The following is a 22,018-nucleotide window of genomic DNA, read 5'->3' as shown; positions in this document are numbered from 1 at the left end:
CTGATTCATAGACTCTACTTCATAGACTACAACAGCTGCCCGTGACAAATTTATCACTTGTGGAGAATTTCCAGTTACTCACTAGTTGTAGAATCAAGACAATTGATCTTGGAAGTTACTCTGAGTTTCTTTCCTCTTCTCAAAATGATTCAGGCTTGGTCTCCCTTAACATCCTTCCCCAATCTGCTTCACTAATAGATCATTCATTTCCTAAGAGAATGTCCTCTTATTCATCTAGTATTTCTAGTACCTTGAAGTGGCAAATAAGAGGTACTCAATAAATATTTATTTACTTATTTATTTGAGAGAGAGAGAGAGAGAGAGCGTGAGAGATGGAGCAATGGAGAAAGAGTATGAGAGGGGGAAAGGGAGAGAGAAGCAGACTCCCCTGCTGAGCAGGGAGCTGATGTGGGGCTTGATCCCAGGACTCTGAGAGCCACACAGGAGCCCCTCAATAAATACTTCTTAACTGAAGGTAACTGGGATGAAAAAACTAGGGTTGCTTTCTATAGATGCTATTTTAGCCAGGAAAGACACTGAAATGTACTGAGAAGGTAATGGGACTACTGTCATAAAAATTTAGAAAAACTATTTCTCCAGTAAGTACTTCAGTATTTTGGCAGCTCACACCTTGATTTCAATCAGGTGAGACCCAGGGCACAGAACCCAGATAAGCTGTGCCTACCACCTGACCCACACAAACTGTGAGATGATAAGTTTATATTGTTTGGAGTCAGTACATTTGTGGTAATTTGTTACACTGCAAGATATTACTAATACAACTGATTACTAATACAACAGCTTTGGCTTCTAGTGCTGTAAATATTCTTAAAATACGAGAGTTAATTTTATTCTTCTCATCTTAAAGATTTATTGTATATGAAGCAGACTCTGAATGACATCAATTCCGGGGACCAAAAAATTGTTAGTAGAAGAGCTGCTGTGAGAATTAATAGCTTCTCAGCCCAAAGTTCTCGGCTCACTGAGCATACCATCTGTAGCTCTGTTGCTTTCTCTGATAGAGAAACAAATTGTTTAGGGGGCTATGATTGTCTATGTTATGTTTGTAAGGGTGGTGTCTATATTATCATCCCTAAGAAAGAGTAAGTTTAAACATGAAATTTTGTAAAGCAACAAAGACTCAGAGTTTCCGTTATGAAATCAAAGAAGTTCAGAAGCAGCAGAGACTCAGCAGAGTAAAACCAAAGTGAGCAGCGGCAAAGCCACTGATAGAACAGGATGTGGTAACGCTTACATTTCTTCTCTTGTGTCTTATTTATTGGTCCCATATAGCACACCACAAATGGTGGCTTCAGTCCTTCAGATGGTAGCACCTAGTGTCAGGCTTTTTCAGCAGACTTACTCTGTAGAATTATCCACAATTACACACTCTTGCAGTCTTATATTAATCCGTAATTTCTTTTTAAAATGTTTTAAATATTTTATTTTTTAGAACAGCTGTAGGTCGACAGCAATATTGAGCAGAAAGCAGAGATTTCCCATAAAGGTTTTGCTCATACGATAACCTCCCCCACTATTAACATCACCCCCCAGAGTGGTACATTTGTTCAATCGATGAACCCACACTGACACATCATTATCCCCAGAAGCCCACAGTTATATTAAAGTTCACTCAGTGTTGTACATGCAATAGGTTTTGATAAACGTTTAATGTCATATATCCATCGTGACAGTAACATACAGAAGTTTCCCTGCCCTAAAAATCCTCTGCCCTATTTGTCCTTCATTCCCTGCAACCCCTAGCAACCACTGATCTTTTTAGTGTCTCGTAGTTTTGCCTTTTCCAAAATGTCATAAAATGGGAATCATACAGTATGTAGCCTTTTCATATTGGTTTCTCTCATCTAGTAATATGCACTTAACTTTCCTCCATGTCTTTTTATGCCTTGATAGCTCATTTCTTTTTAACAGTGAGTAATATTCTGGTGCCAGCATGTACTACAGTTTATCTGAAGGATACCTCAGCTACCTACTGATAGACATCCCAGTTGCCCTAATTCCTTTTAAAAATATTTTTTTTTGTGCGACCATGCAAGTTCTTATAATTTAACCATAGAAGGTAACATAATAAATCCAAGAGGAAAAAGAAAAAAAAATGAAGAAAAATAAGATATTCCAAGAAATATGTGAACTGAAATGCTTACCAATTTATTTGCATCGTGTTTTGGATATATTGAAAAAAATCTTAAATGGCTACAGTTGAGAACCTAAAATTAAATGTAACATCTTGGTATATTAATAGTCATTTAAAGAATAAAATTGTATTACACACAAAAATATCTGAATTCTATAACAGAATGAAGACTCTGAGAATTGAAAGCAGCCCCTTAACTCCTCCTCCAGGTGAATGAGGCTTCAGGTGCCAGAGGCTGTTTGGATCTGAAGGACGTGAAGTGTCAGTGTCTTCAGTCCTCTTGCATTGACAGATTATTTTTGCTCTCTAAGCTATGTTTCAAACTTTTTCACCCAGATTTTAAATAATACATGTTATGTTCTCCATCTCCTTCCCCCCTCCCAGGACCCCATCTCTCTCATAGCCCTACTATAAGACCCACAGGATAAGAGACACCCTCCTACACCTACCTACACTTTCCCTCAAACTCCCTCAGAAAGCTGCTTCTAACTCTGATTAGTCTAGTGGTTTCCAAAAAGAAAAAAAAATTCATATATATTTTCAGGAAGCCCTCTGAATCCAAAGGCAGACACTGTGTCTTAATCATCTTTGTGAGCCCCATAAAGACCGTGCCCTTTGGAGATAATATGCTAACTCCTTACTGAGGTTCCTCAAGTTTAAAGAAGAAAAAGAGAACATGTGACCCAATTCCTTTTTGAAAACATTTTAGAGCTGAAAAACTAAAAGACCAAAGCACTGATTCCAGTTCAGAGTTTGCTGACCACTGGGTTGTTTTAAATGATCCTAAAGTATACAAAATAATCAAACTGCTCTCACTTTTTTCACTTTCCTATTTTCCCCTTGGGATTTCTTTCCTTCTCCTTCTCACTGCAGTTTGAGGAGAATGTGAAAAAAAATGTTCTTGTTGGGGTAGGGATTGGAAGTCCCTTTCCTGAAATTCATTTTCCCCTTCTTCCTTAGTAGCAGGCTCTCATATTCTTGAGAGGAGCCCCTCGTATAGATAGATGAGGAGGGGGAAGTGAAAAAAATGAGGCTTTAAAAGAGGGTTGGCTTAGCTTGGTGGTGTACTTTTTGCCCTGCACCTCCCTTCTCTTCTTCACGCCTGAAATGTGCATTTTGGTGAGAGCTTCTTCAGCCATCTTGAACTGTGAGGCAAACTTGAAAATAGAAACCACACACTAAAGATAGTAGGTGAAAAAGAAATAAGGAGACTGGATCACTGATTATGAAATGACCACACTGGGGCTAGAGTGCCAACACCCAGAACTCATGTATAGGAGAGAAAAACAAACATCTATCTAAGTTTAAAGTTACTATTATTTGGAATAGCTATTATATACAGCCGAGTCTAATTGATAAAAATTCTTAGATTCACTTCTAAATGACAGCTGTTCTACCTTCTGTGGCCCTTCTAGGTACATCGTGCTTTTGCCATGCTGTGTGTGCCAGACAAATCTGGTGGCTCTCATTGGACAGGATGACAGAAACTAGTTAGCACCACATGTGCTACACTTTCCCACCTATCCCCTCATTTGCATTTAAAATTTTCATATGCCTTTTTACTACATTACCTATTTCTTCTAGTCCTGCAGGAATCTGGATGTAGAGCTAGGATTAAAAGAGCTAGCAAGTCCTTCCTTCTCAGCATCACATATGCTGAGTCATACATAGCATCAGAAAAAAAAGCACTTAATCAGAAATCTATGAAGACGGAGAAGATTTTAAAAATGCTTCTAACGGACATAAAAGACAATTGGAACAAATAGAACCACTTTCCACGTTCTTGGATAGGAACCTCACTGTATAGACATTCATTTTCTCAAAGCTAATTTGTAACTGTAATGACACCCCAAAAGAAATCAATATTTATTTTCCAGAATGAAATACAATTATTCTAAGGTTTATATAGAAAAATAAATAAACAAGAACATCCAGGAAAATTCAGGAAACAAGAATGAGGAATGAGTAACTCCACCACATAAAACACCATAAAGCCTCAGTAATGAAACCAATATGGAACTATTACATGAACAGAGATGTGAGTTTAAAGGAAAAAAAAAAGTTCTGAGCTTCAGAAATGGACTCTTAAAAAATCCAGAATTTGGTATATGATAAAAGTGGCATTTCATGGAACAGAATAGAGAGCCCAGAAATAGACCCTCAACTCTATGGTCAACTAATCTTTGACAAAGCAGGAAAGAATGTCCAATGGAAAAAAAGACAGCCTCTTTAATAAATGGTGTTGGGAAAATTGGACAGCCACGTGCAGAAAAATGAAATTGGACCATTTCCTTATATCACACACAAAAATAGACTCAAAATGGATTAAGGACCTCAATGTGAGAAAGGAATCCATCAAAATCCTTGAGGAGAACACAGGCAGCAACCTCTTCGACCTCAGCCGCAGCAACATCTTCCTAGGAACATCGCCAAAGGCAAGAGAAGCAAAGGCAAAAATGAACTATTGGGATTTCATCAAGATCAAAAGCTTTTGCACAGCAAAGGAAACAGTTAACAAAATCAAAAGACAACTGACAGAATGGGAGAAGATATTTGCAAACGACATATCAGATAAAGGACTAGTGTCCAAAATCTATAAAGAACTTAACAAACTCAACACCCAAAGAACAAATAATCCAATCAAGAAATGGGCAGAGGACATGAACAGACGTTTCTGCAAAGAAGACATCCAGATAGCCAAAAGACACATGAAAAAGTGCTCCATATCACTCGGCATCAGGGAAATACAAATCAAAACCACAATGAGATACCACCTCATACCAGTCAGAATGGCTAAAATCAACAAGTCAGGAAATGACAGATGCTGGCAAGGATGTGGAGAAAGGGGAACCCTCCTACACTGTTGGTGGGAATGCAAGCTGGTGCAACCACTCTGGAAAACAGCATGGAGGTTCCTCAAAATGTTGAAAATAGAACTGCCCTATGACCCAGCAATTGCACTACTGGGTATTTACCCTAAAGATACAAGCGCAGTGATCCAAAGGGGCACGTGCACCCGAATGTTTATAGCAACAATGTCCACAATAGCCAAACTATGGAAAGAACCTAGATGTCCATCAACAGATGAATGGATAAAGAAGATGTGGTATATATACACAATGGAATACTATGCAGCCATCAAAAGAAACGAAATCTTGCCATTTGCAACAACATGGATGGAACTAGAGCGTAACATGCTTAGCAAAATAAGTCAAGTGGAGAAAGACAACTATCATATGATCTCCCTGATATGAGGAAGTGGTGATGCAACATGGGGGCTTAAGTGGGTAGGAGAAGAATCCATGAAACAAGATGGGATAGGGAGGGAGACAAACCATAAGTGACTCTTAATCTCAAAACAAACTGTGGGTTGCTGGGGGGAGGGGGGTGGGAGAAGGGGGGTAGGATTATGGACATTGGGGAGGGTATGTGTTTTTGGGTAAATTGGAAGGGGAGGTGAACCATGAGAGACTATGGACTCTGAAAAACAATCTGAGGGGTTTGAAGTGGCGGGGGGGTGGGAGGTTGGGGTACGAGGTGGTGGGTATTATAGAGGGCATGGCTTGCATGGAGCACTGGGTATGGTGAAAAAATAATGAATACTGTTTTTCTGAAAATAAATAAATTGGAAAAAACAAAAAAACAAAAAAAAGAGCAACCAAAAAATTAAAAAAAGTGGCATTTCATATTCATGGAGAAAAGATGGAGGATACAGTACAGTGAGTGGTATTGAGAAAACCAGGTAGCCACAAGGATAAAAAGTTGAATCTCTATCTTACACATACACCAAAAATTTTTTCAAAGGATCAGATTAAATGTAATAAAAAACAGTAAAAGTACTAGAAGAAAGGATATGAGAACTCTTTTTATAATCTTAAAGTAGAGAAGGGCTTATCTGCTATACAAAATCTAGAAGCCATAAAAGAAAAATTGATAAATTAGGCCATATGTTAAAGAAAAATAAAATTCTAAATAGTTTTTAAAAAACTATAAAGAAAGTCAATACATATGAAAAATATTTACAGTTCAAGTAACCTAAAGAGGACTAGTTTCCTTGGTATACAGGTAGCTCCTACAAAATACTCATTTACCCAATTCTGTTTAGGGTAGTAAGACAAAATCTAGCAACCCAATGAAACTTGGCCGCAGTCTAAGAACAGTTAATATAAATTCTAAAAAATACAAATAGCTCCTAAATACATGAAGCAAGTCCTCATTCATAATAAAAGAAATGCAACCTCATTTTTCACTTAGGATATTGGCTAAATTCCAAGAGTTTGCTAACATACTATTGACAATGCTATAGAAAAAGAGGCCCTCTCCATATTGTTGGTGGGAGTAAAACTGTTAGAATTCCATCAAAGGCAATTTGGTAGTTTCTTTTAAAATTATATACTCATAAACCCTTTGACTCAACATTTCCACTTTTGGTTTTTTCCCTACAAATATACTAACCAATGAGCATAAAGACAGGCATACAAGATTATTTATTGCAGCACTATCTGTAATAGCCAAATATCTGGACTCCTCTGTCTTTTGATGAGAAGACTAATTAAAAACTATAGTATATCCATTAAATAAAATGATACACAGCTCTAAAATATCACGAGAGAGTTCTTTCTGTACTGATGTGGGAACATCTGTAAGATACATTAAGTGAAAAAAGAAACGTTGCATAATACTTACAGTATATTACAATTCTGTGTAAAAAAAAAAAAGAAAAAATGGGAATATACTCAGAGGTAAATGGTTCACTCTATACCTTTGTATACTTTTTGATGTTTGGGTCATTAAAATATATTACCTAGTCAAAAATTAAATAGTATTTCATAAAGTAAAGGAAAGAATATGGATACATGTCATTGAGATCTCTACAAATCTAGAAACCTGTGTAATTCTGTCCTAGAAGATTAAAGAAGAAAAAAAAGTAAAAAACGATTTAAAAAGGAAAGTTTTTTCTTTCCTTGTCTTAAAAATCTTGATGCTTCTGAATATATTCACCAACAGATGAGTTGATACAACCTCATTCCCTACTTAGGTAATTCTCAGGGAGTAGTATCAGTACCTAATGAAAGATATTCCCTTTCTCTAGGACAGGGAGATCTGACAACATTCATTCAGTGAGATTTCAAAATAACTATGGACCAGTGACTGCAATGAGGCTCTCATTGTCACCTTTTTTTTGAATGGAGTGTTCACTGTGGCTATCCTGTCCCTATTTCACAATTATATGTTGGGAGATTGTTTGTCATGGGGGAGGATTAAACAACTTGTCTCCGAAATTCACAAGGTTTCAGGTCAGGAGAAGCTGAATCTAGAATTGACATAGATTAGAAAATCCTGGACTTTGATTCCACAAATTAACAAGAATTCTAGGATATCTGGGGAATAGAGATTATTAGAATTAAGGTATTTTGTGTGTGGAAGTCATGTGAGTAATTGTGACCTAGAAGGTGAAATGTGGCAGACTGCATTATTGTTCCCAATTCCCCACTTTTTTCCACAGCTATCCCATATTCCAAGTCACTATGCAGAACCTCCCAGTAGAATGAAAGAATATTTTTTTCTCTCATTGATGTTAGACTTACTCAAGTGATTTGCTTTGACCAGTACAATGTTTGCAGAAGTACATAAGCAGAGGGTTAAAAGATTCTTATCTGGTTGGGCTTTGGCACATTTACTCTGCCTTTTACCATGAGAAAACAATGCCTTAGATAGCTTCTGGTCTGATAAAGATGAAAGAAAGGTAGTGGGTAGTGGGTAGTGTCAACTTAGATCAAGTCATACCTTGCTGGGGGCAGTCTAGATCATCAAAATTTCAACTGGCCCTAACCCATGTGTGAGAAAGAAATAAATGCTTCCTGAATGCTCCTGGGGATTAGGTAATCTATTATCCAGTATTATTGTGGTAACAGCTAAGAGCTAATTAGTACCAATTCAGGAATCTGAAGAATTATTGAGGGAGTATAGTTGCTAGAAATTGATTCCAGCTTATTTCAGGGGCAATTGTTGGGAAGTTACTGCTACTCAGTACATGTCTACGAATGTCCAAAAAGAGCCAGAAAAACTGTGAAACCAACTGACTGCTTCACAGAAAATGACAGGAATATTCTCTGAGAGGGAGGGGACCCTAAGTAAAGTACATAAATGCTATCATTAACTTTACATGTGAAAATATTTTATTTAATATTAAGAACAATGTATTAAAACTATGGAATGAAAATCTTGAACAAAAACTGGAAATTATTACCTCAGAGATGGGCTTGACATTTCCTGCACTTATTATTTCCCTATAAATCTTGGTCAAGATGAAAAGTAGAAATCTCCAATTCATGAGCTAAAAGTGATTCTACATGAGATGTTACTGCTCAGAACAACTGATGGCTCATCCCTCCTCTGCCCCCATGGCAAGTCATGATGAGACCCCACTGTACTACATACAGAGCATGATCCATCACAGTTAAACACTGATGTTTACATCAGCCCCATTTCAAGAAAGCTTTTCCATGTGTAAGGACTGAATTGTTAGAGTAGCTAACCAGCTGATGAGTATTTTGAAAAGAAACTACTTTTCCTGCAGGCCATGAGTAAGTGTGATCTGAATAACTTACCCTTAATCAACATGCCACAGAACGTAAGGCCTTCATTCTGTCTTAACTATTTTTAAAAAAGATTTTATTTATTTATTTAAGAGAGACAGAGAGAGCAAGAATGAGCAGTAGGGAGGGTCAGAGGGAGAGAAAGAAGCAGACTCCCCATGAAGCAGGGAGCTCAGTCCCAGGACCCTGAGGATCATGACCTCTCTTTTTATAACCTATCTCTATCTAATAACAGATTATCATAGACTGGGTAGCTTATATAAGAGACATTTATTTCTCATAGTTTTGGAGGCTGGAAGTCCAAGATCAAGGTATTGGGACATCCAGAGGGCTTGGTTCACAGATGGCCATCTTCTCATTTTTATCCTGATATGGTGGAGAGCAGAGAGCCAGAGGGAACTCTCATGTCTCTTCTCATAAGCGCACTTGATTCCATTCAAGAATGCTCTACCCATATAAGCTGATTAGCTCCCAAAGGCCCCACTTCCTAATATCACCACATTGGGGGTTAGGATTTAAACATACATATTTCGGGAGAACATAGTCTGTAGCATTCTCTTAATTTTATTCCTCTCTGGGTTTTTTTCCCCTTTAATCACAAAACAGAATTAAATTCAGAGAGAAAGAGAGAGTGTGTGTGTGTGTATAAAATAACATTTCATAATCTATTCTCTATTGTTTCTTTTTTTTTAGGCATGAGGCTAATACCACAAGCTTTTACTATATTTAGAAAAGAAAAACGTAACTGAAAATAAGAGTAAATCATTCAAAATGAATGAGTTTTTAAACACATTATAATTCTTTAATGGCAGCATTTGGACCCACTGCCCAAGCCAGTTTTAACCCAACCAAGATGCTGGAAGGCAGAGCACACCATTGTGCCCATCAGGCCTGTGAGGACTATGGAGCCCAGGGCTCCTCGACTCTGCTTGCTGGGCTCTCTTGTGTAACAGCATAAAAGCATACAGAACTTGTCCAACAATCCAGGCCAAGGCTAGGCCAGAAGCTATACCTGGGTGGTAAACACCGCCAACATCTAGGAAAAATAAGAAGGGTGGTTACACTTTCAATGTGTTCTGGTGGGCGTGCTGAACGTGGTTGAAAAGGTGTCTGTTTTTGAGTCCATGCTGTGCATGGTAGGATACTTCACTTGGTACTTCTTTCGGGCGTTGGAAACACCGATGGCTAGATGAGCTGCCATTATGAAGCTGGCAGTACAGGTCAGAAACACAAAACCATGTTCCTTAGAGAGGACAATCATGCTGGCTCAGGATCACTGCTGCTCAGCCGCTGCCCTCCACACTGCTTTCTAATCACCTTGTCTCCTCCCCTTATTTGCAACCCCTGCATTGGCCAGTCACCTTTTGACAAGAATTTTAAAAGATGCCCTGTTTATTTTTAACAATGAAATTTATGAAAACAAGTAATTTGTTGTGAGAAAGTGACAATACGGAAAACCAGATTTATCTGGAGTTTGTAAATTACCTTTTCTCTGATAAATTTAAGGGATCATGTTACTAAGTTAAAAAATTATTTATCAAATTTCTTATTTTTTTTAGATTATATGAGATGAAACCTTTTATATACAATAGATCTATGCATTCTGCATACAAATTACTTTGGAAATAGGGCATTTTTGGAAACTGTACTAAGAGATGACAATGATGTATTCATTTTTGTTACATAATAAAATATCTGATTAATTATATCTGATTTTATGAATTATTTTCACTGTGAAATTAAAATATACTAATATAAATGGGCTTCCTGCTAAGAATAAAGATAAATAGGTTGTACTATCTTTGGTAATTAAGAATGATTCTTATAGAAATTTATTTTTCCTCCCACACTTATTAAAGAAAAGTCAAGCCCACCATATATACTACTTTTAAATTAATCAGTGAAATCTGCCCTCCCCAACAAACCAGCAATCAGTATGATCAATTCAGTTTTGGGAAACACAGAAAAAAATGATTGCTACCTGAACTTCATTAAATATATTGAATTTATATATTTTTGGAATATATACTTGTATATTGAGTTGACTATAACTCAGTGTTATTTTGTCACCAACTAGATTACAATATAATTTGATATTGTATTAAGAAGACCCTTTGAGAAGATATCATGGTTCCTCTGTTGGATGATTTTTTAAAATATTTATTTATTTATTTGAGAGCGAGAACATGCAGGGGGAGGGGTAGGAACAGAGGGAGAAGGAGGAAGAGAATCCCAAGCAGACTGAGTTGAGCATGGAGCTGGATGTGGGGCTCCATCCATGACCCCAAGATCAAGATCTAAGCAGTAACCAAAACTGTGCCACTCAGGTACCCCTCTGTTAGATGACTTTTTTTTAAAACAAATTATGTCTAGGGGAAAAGCAGGGAAATTTTTTTAAGTAAAAATTCATCCTTATTTTAGTATTTAAGAAACCAATTTTAACATATTCTTTAAGTTGCTAATTTCATAATGGATGAATTAACACATTAGGATTATATTGATTTGTTTAAATTTGTTAAATATAATCGTGTTATAAGGTAAAACAAAACTCATATTTCTGCTCTGAAATCTATGGTAAATTAAACACTATATTTTCTATTTGGCTTCCAATGCCTCTTTTTAATGAGGGAGAGCCACAGTGAGAGGGCACAGATGGACATTTTGCACAAGCATGAGCTGTTGCTTATTCATGAGTAAAATTACTCTCACCAAGTCTGTAAAGTAGTATGGTTTTCGTTCAGCACTGCCTCTCACTTCTCAGTGATGGCACTCAAGCAGTGTGGCCAAGGGGAACATGGGGCCATAAATCTCTCAACAGGGTGAACATTTTGTTTTGTCAGATGAAGTCTCCATTTCTCATTTTAAATTAACTTGGGGGTGTGTGTGTGTGTGTAAGACTAGAGTCAGAATGTCTCCTTAGGACAAAATGAACAATTTTCCAAGGCACTGGGTCACTAAGAAAGGTTTCCAGGGAGAGACGGTAACCACTCTGATGTTGTGTAGTCTAGGAAGTGAAAGAAGAATACACAAGGACTAGACTATCCCACAGGTCATGAGGGAAATTCCCAGTTGCCTTGTAAATCTGATCTCCTAAATTACAAAATTAAGCTTTTGAATAAAAGTGGCCAAAGGAGTAAGAAGAGGAGGTAATCTTTCCTTGCTTTAAAAATAATAAATGACAAAGTATGAGGTCTAAGCCATCTATTTAGTACATTTAAATATACTTATTTTTTCTGTATATGAATTAGTTTCATTTTCCCCTCTTGCTTTTCTTGTTTTTAAAGATTTTATTTATTTATTTTACTGATAGAGTGAGAGAGCACAAGCAGGCAGAGCAGCAGAGGGAGAGGGAGAAGCAGGCTCCCCACTGAGCAGGGAGCCCGATGTAGGGATCAATCCCAGGACTGTGGGATCCTGACCTGAGCTGAAGGCAGACGCTTAACCCACTGAGCCACCCAGGTGCCCCTCCCATCTTGTTTTTAATGACAAAAACATTTACTACCAATTTTCCTAGCATTCTTGGATTCATATTTTTTTAGGAATACACAGGTATTTTATATGGCTTAAATAAAAACAAGTAATTCCAAGTCTCTCTAAAATAATTAGATGGCACAGGAAGACAATATCTATATAAAATATATAAACATGTATAGATAAAAGACTTGCAAATAAGCCAGAGTTTCTAAATAAGAAATCATGTCAAAATAAACCCAATTACTTAAAAATCATATTATAACATTAGCAGACAAAGGAAGTGCAGAAAATGTAATAGACCTTAATTTTAGCATAGTCACTTATGAACTCTCATTTGAAAAATGAATTCAAATTAGCTGGGATAGGCGAGCTCTCGTTTGCACTAAAATAGCATGAAGGGTTGTAAAGGGAAGGTAATGATGAATGGCAATGTATTGAATCACAGATTTTTTTTTTTTTTTTGCAAAAATGGTTCCAAAATCTAATGTATTCAAAGTATTTAAAATACCAAACTATTCATCCAATCACCTGAGATGAAAGAGAAGAAAGGGAGAGAGGGAAAGAAGGAGGCAGAGAGGGAAGCAGCCAAGTTTTATGTGTGTCCTGCATATTTTTGTAGTTTGAGCATTAATCCAACAGTAAGCCCTATAGGCCTGGGGGACTCATAGTCTGTAACACATCTGATAGCAAAGCATAATATTTTAGACACATACCAAATTTTCTTCCCCTCATTTCTCATATTTTTGTCATATATAAAGTAACAGGAATATCAAGATTAATTACAGAATAAAACAAGTAAAAAGAATATTAAACCCTGATTGCCATTAACAATGGTTAACATGTGCTCAACCCTCATCATCTTCTGGGTGCTAAGATTTAAAATGGTCATTCTACTTAATCCTGAAATCAGTTCTAAGAGGGAAAGACTATTATTATTCACATGCTACAGATGACGAAAACTCAATTTCTTTCCTATTAAGACAGCCAGTAAATTGTGAAGCTAAAACTGAAACAATGTCTTCCAAAATCGTGCTCCTTTCATTATATCACTTCACTAGTATTATTATTGTTATTTGTTGTTAAAATTATTATCATGCTTCCGTTCATGGAGTTAACAGACAGGGAAACAAAAACACAAATGTAAGCAATGCAGTTGAAGAGTTCTGCAAGAGAATAATCAGGGGCCCCTGAGTGGCTCAGTTGACTGCTTAGCATCTGCCTTCAGTTCAGGTCATGATCTCAGGGTCCTGGGTTTGAGCCCCACATCAGGTTCCCTCCTAAGCAGGAAGTCTGCCTCTCTTTCTCTCCTTCTGCTCCTCCCCTCTGCTCATTCTCTCTCTCTCTCTCTCTCTAATAAATAAATAACATCTCTTTTTTAAAAAAAGATAATAATCAGAGATATGCTGAACGACAATTCATATAATCACCAACATATATCCAGTCCTTACTTTGAATGAGCCACCATGCCAATTCACTTTCATGTGAAACATCTCTAGACTTCATGAGCTGAGGAGGTTGACAGAAACGAAGACACTGAGACTAGGGGGAGTTAAGAAACTTCTCTAAGGCTGTTGTGGTAGAATCAGGATCTAAATTTAGGAGTTCTGATTTGAGAGATTTTGTTCTTACCCATTCCTGGATGGGGATTTTCATCACTGGATATACAATACATTGCACAGGTCCTGGTTGCCTTAGAACATCAGAGAAGGGGAAATGACTCCCTCCTGACAGACAGGAGGAGAACAACCACCAAAAGAGCATTGTCTGATAGGTAGAAACTGAGCCTAGGTCAGAGATAAGAGAGCATAAGACCAGGTTCAGGGAGCATGCAAGAACCAGTGAGAGAGGAGCTCAGGACCAGAAAAGATAGGTGGCTGGAGAAAAACCAAGGTACTAGTTTTCTATTGCTGCTGCAACAAATTACCATTAAGTATGTTGGATTAAAACAGCACAAATCTAGTATCTTATGGTTCTAGAGATCGGAATTCCAGAATCACTCTCACTGGGCTAAAGTCAAGGTGTCAGCAGGACTGGTTCCTTCTGGAAACTGGGAGGTGGGATTTCTTTTTCCCCTCTCAGCTACTAGAAGTTACATGCTTTCCTTGGCTCAGGACCCCTTCCTGCCATCACTCCAGTCTCCTGCTTCTATCTTCACATACTATCTGATCCTCCTGCTCTTCTTATACAGGCCATCAGGCTTACATGGGCTCACCTCAATAGCCTGGATAATGTCCATCACACAATCCTTAATTTAAGCATATCTACAAAATTCCTTTGCCACAGACTAGGGAACCCTATATCCAGATTCTGGAGATTAGCACATGTACATCTTTTGGAAGACATTTTCCAGCTTGTCACAAGACTAAATAGGCAAGTTCACACAACCTGACAGAGAATGACCCTCCTTGCCAAACTGGAGATTAGCAAGTACTAAAGATTATTTAAACAAGGACATAGAAAAATGAAAACAATATTTTAAGCTGAGTAATCTGGCATTTAGAATAATTCATCTAGGGACACCTGAGTGGCTCATCTGGTTGGGTTTGCACTCTCGGTTTCAGCTTAGGTTATGGTCTTGGGGTAGTGGGATCAAGCCCCAAATGGATTCTGTGCCTAGGGTGGAGTTTGCTTGGGAATCTCTTCCTCTCCCTACTCGCGTGTGTGCACACACACACACGCACACACACACACTCTCTCAAATAAATAATCTAAAAAAACCCAATCCATCCACAGTAGTGGTTCTCAACAATTAGAATGTATGAAAATCATACCTTGAATTTGTCCTAAAATAGAGATTCCTGGGCCGTTTCATCATTAGAGATTCGCATTCATCAGTCTATTGTAGAGTTTGGGAATCTTCCCTTTTTAAAGCCCACCCCCTCGAGTGGTTCTTATGCAAGTGATCTAAGATCAGGCTTTGAGAAATGCTGGTCTGTGACACTTAAATGCCTTTGTAAATATACTCACTTCTTTGCAACTCCCAGCAGAGACTCAGACCTGCATTAAGAAGCGGGGGGAGGGGGGTGAACCACGAGAGACTATGGACTCTGAAAAACAATCTGAGGGGTTGGAAGTGGTGGGGGGCTGGGAGGTTAGGGTACCAGGTGGTGGGTATTATAGAGGGCACGGATTGCATGGGGCACTGGGTGTGGTGAAAAAATAATGAATACTGTTTTTCTGAAAATAAATAAATTGGAAAAAAAAACCCTACAATAATAGCCATATAACAGAAAGTCATTATTTTAAGCTAAAAGGAAAAAAGGTACTTTTTTTAGATAAAGGAGAAGAAGACATCTGGTAATTGTTGTACATTTCTCTTACTGGACACCTACTAGGGGCCCAGCACTGTTCTCAGCACCATATAGTAATCAATTCACTTAACTCTCACTCCATGGTTATTAGTATAATCTCCATTTTGCAGATGAGAAAACTAACACTGAGAGGAATTAAGTAGCTTGTCCAATATACAGCCACAAAATGACACAAAATGTATTTGGTCATTGTCTACCTGGTTTCTAAATTTATACACTTCTTACTTTGCTGCTTTATTCTCTGCAAGACACTAACCCATAGGATAGTAACTACCATACTCCTAAGGTAAATATAAAATCTACAGTCATTTAGTAGATACACCCGATTCTAGGAAGAAGAAATAGGAGTAGAGAGAGGGAGAAGCAACCAGAGGTTGGGGTTTTATCCTGGATCTAGGCCCACTATCTCTGGGACCTTGAACATAGCCCTTAATTTTCACAGTCTACTACAGTTTTCTGATCTGAAAACAAAATGACCAGACAAAATAATCTCTAATATTCTCACTGTTTTACACTTCCAGGAGTTTTATGATTATAGCAATTAATGAATCACATCAAACATCATATATCACTCCATACTGATTTGATCATGCTTTCCTTGAAAAAGGATTTCTGTGTATTAGCAGAAAACTCTTTGGCTGAAAAATGGCTAAATAAGAAAGAAATTGAAGAAAATTACATGTTCATACCTTGCCTGTACTCTGTAGGAACAAAGGGAAAATAAAATATCCTTTAATACTTACTCCAAGGATACAACAACACGAATAACATGACATAGCTATGTCAAGGAGGAAGCAAAAAAATTTCTCAGAAGAGGCAACAATTAATTTGATAGATTCAGAAACTTAGGTGAATGCACAGGAATCCTCCCCTAGGCGTCTTGTCATTTCTCATTTTAGATAAAATGCGAAAAAGTGTCCATTCCATGACAGATTAAAAGCAGCAAATTTAGCAGAAGGTTAAGTGAGCTGTGCACTCACTTGGATAGCAGTAAAAGGTAACAGAGAAGATAGTAAAACTATAAAAAGTAGACACAATGACTCAAAAGCACAAGTTCTAAAGCTTCTTCATATGGGACAAAGGATACTCCAGAGGCTAAATGGCAGAATGATTGTGAGCACTGCCTTGGGTGCTAGACGATAGATGTCTTTGGATCATGTCTCTACCATTGACTCAACACTGACTGAGTCACCACTGGATTTAGTTCTATACCAGGCATAGAAAGGATGAGAATTATGAGGACTATGAGATTCTTGCCACATCCTTCAGTGGTCTGGGACAATGGTGATACATTCTGGCTGTATGCCCTGAAGCCAGGAGGGTCCAAGTTTAGGGGGTCTGTCCCTGAGGAAGTCTCTTGGGAGAGGCCTAGGGAACATCTGGCAGCACCAGAGGGTTCTGGAGATGATGTTGGCACAGTAACACTGTGCTGTCCAATCTCTAAGGAATTGTTCAAGGAAGCAAGGGAATAACCCAGACAAGAGAGGAACCCCTGAGAACTACCCAGAAAAGGCCCACAGGGCCATCACTGGCAAGAAAAGACACCATCTTCAGAGAAGGACCTCTAAGCAGGATGCCACAAAGTTGTAACATTTAAAGTGTGTCTGGCTTTGAAGTTGCACAGACTTGGTTTTGCATCCTGACTTGGCTTGGGTGTTCGGTACCCAGATTTTTCACCAGCAAAATATCTGCCTCGTCTCATTGGGGTGAGAATTGAGTGAAATGGTGCTGGTGTAAAACTGGTCTTTGGTCACATAAAATATTTTATTCTTTTGTTTTTCATGACCTAAGAAGTTTGGGTCATACGTAGAGGAACCTACAAGAGGAGGGGTTTCCAAGCAGGGTTATATTTGGAAGCAGCAGGTAGACAGGAACTGCCAGGGATGCCTGATGTCTAGAGAAATCTCTGCCTCTGTCCTCCATCTCAATGTCCTTCATCTTTGGGGAAGCGAGACCACATTAGTCTTTCAAAATACTTCTCCAAGGGAAGAAAGAATAACACTTTTCCATCAGAAACCTAGCATAGTAGGAATCTAAAAATCCAAGTAGAGTTCAGATACCTGCTGGTACAGGGCAAAATTCCAATTTTTCCACCTAGATTGCATGTTTTAAGGGAGGGCAATTATGTTTTGTTCATCTTTGCATGCCTCACAGATCCAAACAAACAGTAGATATTCAACAGTTTTTGAATGAATGAATGGATGAATACCCTTCCCCCCGATCCCAGTAGTATCTCTTTTTTTTCCAACTGACTGTATTTTACATCCATGTTTCAACTACTTCTTAGAAGCTATTTTTAGAAAACAAAGCTAGAATATTTTTACATTTCAATACAAAAAGAACAACTGATGAAATACTAGCAATTATAAATGCAGGCCTAAAATGGGACTTATACTGGGGAGTGGGAGAAACTGTCGTTTTTTTTGGTCCTTCCTTGTCTGGGTACCCCTCAAATATGTGAAAGGATTTCAAATAAGACCACAAGAAGGAGCAGAAGGGAACAATCTCAAGACCTGGCTTAGCTCCCAAATCTTCAAGTGAAAAGCAAGATAAAGATAAGGCAGCTGCTGCTGAATGCCTCCAACTGCTGATAGAAAAGTGGCAAGCAGAGTAGGCAGACCAGCAAAGGAGAGGCCCACGTTCTCAACATAAGTATTCAAAGTCTCTTAGAGATCAGTTCATAGGAGCTCTTTTATAAGATCATGGCTATCAAAAGGAATTTAGAAAAAAAGCAAATGCTGGCTGCCAGGGCAACCTCAGTTTCTTGGGGATGCTCCTCAAGGGAAATCTTTAGCAATATAAAGCAAGGAAGCAGACTCTTCACGCATCCTAACCAAAGCCAATTAGTAAAAACATACCGGTACTCTAAGCATGATGCTTCATGTATGTTTTGGGGTGGCTGTAGGGACTGGAAGAGGTATACATGTAAAACACAGTATTTGCCCTCTTGAGATTTATGGGTAGTGGTCAGAAGTGTGATATTTTTAAGAAAGAGAGTCATGCGAGGACATGCTAGGAGCAACTCCAAGGCAGGATTCTACCTACTGTTGGTACTACTATACTGTAAAAGCTAACTGAATATGTACCAAACAAAAGGTCTTCTAATTTTTTTCAAATACCTTCTTAGTACGAGGCGTATTTTTTATGTTTTTAGAGAAACTCATTCATGAGTGCATGAATACAAGTATTCATCCAGTTTGTATTTATGTGTTTTAAATGCACATTAAAACATCTAGAGGCAGCCTCATGGAGATGGATTCTAAGTTAAAGACTCAGGTGATGCTGTGTCCATCACTCTTTCAGTATGTGGCCAATGCTAAGATAAAAAGCCCAAAACCTATAGTCTTTATCAAAGATTATACCAAAAATAAGTGTTCCTATACTAACATTTCACATGTGTTATTTTCTAAAAGCATATGTCATCCAAGAATGATTTCCCAATGAAGATATTATTTGGTAACTCCTGGGAAGTTCAAGGTGGTCAACCATTCATCTTAAGCAAACCATTACAACACTGTTGAAACAACATAGGTGTTTAGTCATCCAGATTGTCTATATTTGCCCAAACTGAGTAAGCAGCACTCTTTTTTGTGATACAGTTCATGAAGCTCACCAAATTATACCAGCAAGACCTCAGGACACTGGGATCATTACCCACATTTTATCAATAATCAGAAACAATGCTTAAAAATACATTATAGTATCTTCAAGAATCATCATTCGCCCCCATTAAAGTGCTAACTCCATGGGACCTCTATTTTCCCAGTCCCTAGATCACTCTTTGGCTTATAGTAGCTGTTTAATAAACAGTGTTGATAAAATTGCAGAAATAAATTTAAATTGCTGCTTTGAGACGGCCCAGGGGAAACAGTGGCTAAAGTAGAACAAGAGGCTTACATGTCTATGAAGAAGCACCCCTCCAATCCCTTCTCCAAAGATTTTTTTGTTAAGATACGGTTTTCTCTTGTCTCACCAAAGTTGAACACGTCTTTCAAATAACATTTTTAGAAGGCATAAAAATGACAAGGTGTGTGTCTGATATCTGACATCCCCTCAGCAGACAGTAACTGAACTCCTATTATATACTGGATATTGTGACAGTCATAAACCAGCAAACCAAACAGATGTGGTCTTATTTGTGTCATAAAAATGTGAAAATCAATTTAATCTTTGGCTATAGATACAGAGTTTACAGAATGTGGTGTCCAGAACTGATTCGTAAAGAGTAAAGCTTCTACTGGGATTAACAATTAAAGACCAGAGAGAGGCTCTAAAGTAGGGTTTTACCTGCTGCTGAAAAGCCAAATGAATATTCAACTAAGCAAAACAAAAACAAAAAACAAAAACAAACAAAAACACACACACACACAAAAACTTAACATAAAGGGAAACATTTTAAATGTCTCCTTGATACTAAGAATAGTTTTTTATACTATTACATTAGTACATTCTCAAGTAAACAAATGAATAAAAACATGCCTGCACAAACATACCATGCCTTATAAACCCAAATAATCTATTTCCTTTATAAAAGTTACTCTGTGAAGTTACACATTTATTCTCATGAACAGTATTTTAAGTATTTCAAAACTACTTTTTAATTACCTTTGGAACTGTGTCCCATTCTTTTAAATATATCTGAAGAATGAATTTTATTTTGGGAGGCCGTAAAAGGATATTTGGAGTCCCTTATGATAAACAATATAAATAATCAAGGTGGGCGATGACATTTAGGTTAAGAACAAGATGCAACTGTAACATATTAGATTTTTTTTTTTTAATGTGAGGGGTGCCTGGGTGGCTCAGTTGGTTGATCATCTGCCTTCGGCTTGGGTCATGATCCCAGGGTCCTGGAATTGAGCCCCGCATCGGGCTCCCTGCTCAGCAAAGAGTCTGCTTCTCCTCTCCCTCTGGCTGTCCCTCTGTCTGCTGCTCTGCCTGCTTGTACTCTCTCTATCAAATAAATTAATAAAAATCTTTAAAAAAAAAAAGAAAAAAATTTTATGTGGTTCATAACTTGGTCATAAAGGCAACTCCAAAAGAAGAGCTCTAAAATAATTTTGAACAATAGCAGTATCTTTCGAGTAACTAGAAAATATTATGGTAGCAATTGTTAAGATCAAATCCAACTGTGTTACTGAAATGTATGTATTTTTGAATCTCAATATCTTATCCTTAAAGATGCAGTCCTAAAAGAATAACTTTATTTCTTCACCTTACTATTATTATTATTTCTCTAAAGAAATCAGACATAGCACATTGCTGCAAACCTTTCAAAATCACGTTTAGAAGTGAAACATTATTTTAATAACAGCTCAAACAATCCACAAGCCAATAAAATATATGAGAATTTAAAATATGATAGGAACTATGTCCCCCAGACAGTCTATAGGAAAGGAAGAATTAACTCTAACTAACCCATATTCAATCTGATCTAGTTCTTTAAATTCAACTTAGACTCCCCCCCTCCAGCAATCAACTCTTTATATCACTTCCTTTAATTTTTAGGTATTTCCTTTCTTTAAAAATTTTTTAAAATAAATTATTATTATTATTATTATTTTTATTTGACAGACGGAGATCACAAGCAGACAGAGAGGCAGGCAGAGAGAGAGAGGGAAGCAGGCTCCCAGCTGAGCAGAGAGCCTGATGTGGGGCCCAATCCCAGGACCCTGGGATCATGACCTGAGCCGAAGGCAGAGGCTTTAACCCACTGAGCCACCCAGGTGCCCCTAGGTATTTCTTACAAAATAGACATATGTAGTTTGTTATCTATTTGTTTATGCAAACCCCCAATAAGCTTCTTGATACTTAAATATCATTTAAGAGTTCTTTAGAACAGAGGTTTCATTTATTAGGTGACATTCATAAAATTATTATTCTAAATTATTATAAATAAGATAACATACTTTATCTTATTTTTTAAAAGATTATTTATTTATTTATTTATTTGACACAGAGAGAGAGAGAGAGCACACGTAGGCAGAGCGACAGGCAGAGGGAAAGGGAGAAGCAGGCTCTCCACTGAGCAGGGAACCTGAGGTGGGGCTCAACCCTAAAACTCTGAGATCATGACTTGAGCCAAAAGCAGATGCTTAAATGACTGAGCCACCCAGGTGCCCCAAAGTACTTTCTTTAAATATGTGCACATATGTTATAAAAATGATTGCATTAAATAAAAGATCAGAAAATACATGGAAAGTTTAAGACAGCAAAAGTTTTAAATTTGAGCACTATTATGTGAGAAGATTAAAATGAATTTATAAGCTATCTTTTAATGTGTTATAAATCATATGACATGCTTCCTATATGAAAATTATCTATTTTCCAAGACTTAAAAAAAAACCATAAAATCCACTGCATTATTTTTTCTATGATACACATATTGTTTCTGGATGCAGACTCTAATGTTATAGGACAAATGTTCTTGCTGTATTTCATCCTTAACAAATTGTACAAGAGTGCTTAATGATGTAAAA

The 22,018-nt window shown here is 37.5% G+C and overlaps 1 protein-coding gene and 1 pseudogene across 2 annotated transcripts in view; both read right to left on the bottom strand.

The window, feature by feature from the left end:
* The window catches only part of KCNQ5 (potassium voltage-gated channel subfamily Q member 5), a 532,023-nt gene that overhangs the window by 417,385 nt on the left and 92,620 nt on the right, over positions 1-22,018 (bottom strand). The window lies entirely within an intron of this gene.
* On the bottom strand, positions 9,557-10,015 carry LOC122909898 (annotated as a pseudogene).

The sequence above is a fragment of the Neovison vison genome, chromosome 1 (assembly GCF_020171115.1).
Source record: "Neovison vison isolate M4711 chromosome 1, ASM_NN_V1, whole genome shotgun sequence".
Classification (NCBI taxonomy): Eukaryota; Metazoa; Chordata; class Mammalia; order Carnivora; family Mustelidae; genus Neogale; species Neogale vison.
This window is presented reverse-complemented; position numbering and strand designations above follow the sequence as displayed.